This window comes from Megalobrama amblycephala, linkage group LG14 (assembly GCF_018812025.1).
Source record: "Megalobrama amblycephala isolate DHTTF-2021 linkage group LG14, ASM1881202v1, whole genome shotgun sequence".
Taxonomy (NCBI): Eukaryota; Metazoa; Chordata; class Actinopteri; order Cypriniformes; family Xenocyprididae; genus Megalobrama; species Megalobrama amblycephala.
In genome coordinates this window covers 35848891-35852298 of record NC_063057.1, presented here as the reverse complement: position 1 = coordinate 35852298, position 3408 = coordinate 35848891, and positions in this window count along the sequence as shown.

Here is a 3408-nt window from a genome sequence, read left to right as displayed (position 1 = left end):
GAAGATCTCTTTTTTGCTGTTGAGAGAGTGTTGGAAAAAAACGAATTAAAGTGGGAGAAGATGGCCGGCATTACAACTGATGGAGCGCCGGCAATGGTAGGGAGGAAATCTGGCCTTGCTGCATTTGTGTCTCAGAAAGTCAGTGAATGTGGAGGAAAAGTTGTTAAGTACCACTGCATTTTACATCAAGAACAACTATGTGCTAAATCTGTCGGGCTTGTGGATGTGATGCGTGACGTCATCAAAATTGTCAACAATATACGCTCCAAGGCGCTTTCTCACCGACAGTTCAAGACACTGATGGATGAGATGGATGCGCAATATGGTGATGTGTTGTACCACCAGGAGGTCAGATGGCTCAGCCGTGGAAAAGTTCTCAGGAGATTTTTTGATCTGCGTGATGAGATCAGAGTTTTTCAGGAAAGCAAGGATGGTAACATTCAAGTGCCCACAGATAAGAAATGGCTCTCTGACCTGGCTTTCCTTGTGGATGTAACAGAGTTGCTCAATATTTGAATGTTCAGCTCCAGGAAAGGACCAGATTATCACCCAGCTTTTTGATCACGTCAGAGCCTTCAAACAAAAACTACTGCTGCTCAGAAGACATCTCTCAGCAGGTAACAGTAACATTTACAGTTATAATATTCAGGATATTTTGTGCAATTATAATTATATTATTATTAATTATATTTAGAATTATATGTGGAGTTTACATTTATATTCAGTCATGTCAGCATTTGTATTTTTGTTGTACATCAAGCTGATAAAATTTGCTTAAAATTAGCTAGTTTCTTAAATTGTCATGAAATAATAATTTTCTTCTTTTTTCAGTTATTTATTCTATTTTTCTCCCTCTGTTTTACATCCCTGTCCTTGTCTCACACTGTTCTCTCTGTTTCTCATCCCACATGCAGGAAATTTAGTTCATTTTCCCTGTCTTGGAGAGGTAGGCATGGTGAAAGAGAAGGTCCATGAGTATGATGCTGTTCTCAGCAACCATATTCAGGAGTTTGACAGCCGCTTTGAGAACTTCAGACACAGCACTGCTGACTTTGAGTTGTTTGCTCAACCCTTCACCATCAGTGTGGATGCAGTCAGAGATGATCTTCAGATGGAACTAATTGAGCTTCAGTGTGATTCAGAACTGAAACACAAGTTCACATCCCTTCCCTTGACAGACTTCTACAAATGTGTCCCAGCTAACAGGTACCCAAAGATGTGTAAGCAGGCACAAGTGATGCTGTCTCTGTTTGGCAGTACCTACCTCTGCGAGCAGACTTTCAGTCTGATGAACTTGAACAAGAGTAAAACTAAGAAGCCAAATAACTGACTCTCACCTACATAATGTATTGTCTTTGTCTGTAAGTCAGCTACAGCCCAATCTTGAAAAACTTCTGAAAAATAAGGACCAGCTTCATATCTCTCATTAGGTCACTGACATTGCAACCACATGGTTTTATTATTGATTGTGTATTTGGCATTGAACTGTATTGTACATTGAACACTTGGGGATTGTTGCCCATTTAATTGTTCATTAAAATGCAACACTTTACAAATAAAACTGCATTAGTTAATCAGATTAAAGTTGTTTTATATTTATTTTAAATATTATGAAATAAATAAACCCATAAATAAACCCAATAAACCCATAATGTAATTGTGGCGAGGGGGGCGTGGTTTAGCGGGGTCTGCAACAGGAGGGAGCGTCTGGGGATGTGCGGTGATTGAACGGGTTGAATGTAAATCACGAACACCTGTTTCTTGTTCCAGTAATTGGCGTGGAGACAGGATAAAATGCCAGGAGAAGCAGGAGCGTGGGAGAGAGAGAGGGTCTGCTGACAGTCGCTGTGTGAGCCGTGCTCGTTCTGTGGAGTGAAGCCCGTCCTCGGATGTGGAATTATTGAGTGTGCGTTGCACCGTCTTTTTGTTTATGTGTTTGATTTTTCTCTGGTGAGAATAAAGACTGTCAGCAGCCAAAGCCGAGCCCTGTCCTCTTCCTTCCCTCTATACAAGAACCTTTATTACACTGGTGCCGAAACCCGGGAAGGAAGACGGAAGCCGCCGCCATGCAGGCAACCCCCGCCTCTGGAATGCCGTTTGCGGACATCATCGCGTCCCTCGCGGCCCTTCATCAAGAACAACATCGGGCCCTGCTCGACCTCTGAAATGACCAGGAGCGCCGCTTCGAGGCGATTGTGCAGGGCCAGCAGGAGGACCGCGAGAGGTTCCGGAGCTGGATAGACCGGGAGGTTCCCGCAGAGACCAGCGCGGCAGCTGCTGGCTCCTTCCAGCTGCCACTGCAGAAGATGGGCCCGCAAGATGACCCGGAGACCTTCCTGGACCTATTTGAAAAGACTGCGGAGGTGTCAGGTTGGCCCCGGGACCAGTGGCCCATGCGGCTCGTCCCGCTGCTTTCGGGCGAGTCGCAGGTGCAGCGCAGCAGCTGCCCATCCAGAACCTCCTGGTCTTCAACGACCTCAAGAGGGCCATCCTGCAGCGGGTCGGCCGCTCCCCGAGCAGCACCGTCAGCGTTTCCGGTCTCTGGAGCTGGGGGAGGCGGCCGGCCCTTCGTGTTGGCCCAACAGCTCCGGGACTCGTGCCGCAAATGGCTGATGGCCGACGGAGGTGGCGTGGAGCAGATGATCGATTGGGAGGTGCTGGAACAGTTCACCACTCGGCTTCCGAAGAAGACCGCCGAGTGGGTCCAGTGCCACCGGCCCACGTCGCTGGATTCGGCCATCCAACTGGCGGAGGACCACCTGGTGGCGTGCCAGACCAGACCTGTCCCTCTACCTAGGTCCCGTCCGCCCGGCCCGCCTCGTGTTCCGCCCCGGGGGCGGGGTGGAACGGATCATCGGCAGTTTGTGGCGCCGAGAGCCCCGCCCAGGGGGCGGGACTGGCCACCGCCGGGCTGGACCCCGCGCCTGCTTCTCCCCTCTCTCCACGCCAATCATTCGGCCCGTTCTCCGCCACTGGAGCGGCGGGCAGGTCTGGGCCGGCCTGTTGGCGTTGCGGGGACCCGGATCACTTCATAGACCGGTGTCCAGTGATGGAGGTGGGGACATTGATCCGGGTCCCGGACGACCTGCAGGTCGCCCCCGGTCAAGCTGGTCAGTACCAGATACCAGTGAGTATCAAGGGGGGTACATATCAGGCTTTGGTGGACTCAGGTTGTAACCAAACCTCCATGCATCAAAGCCTGATTTCATCCGGGGCATTGGATACAGGCCGCATGGTTAGGGTACGGTGTGTGCACGGGATATCGCGAGTTATCCGTTGGTGTCAGTCAGAATTCTATTTAGGGGACAAAAGCATAGTGTGGAGGTGGCAGTTAATCCGCACCTCCGGCACCCGATAATTTTGGGGACGAATTGGCCCGCGTTTAATAAATTATTGGGACATTTATGT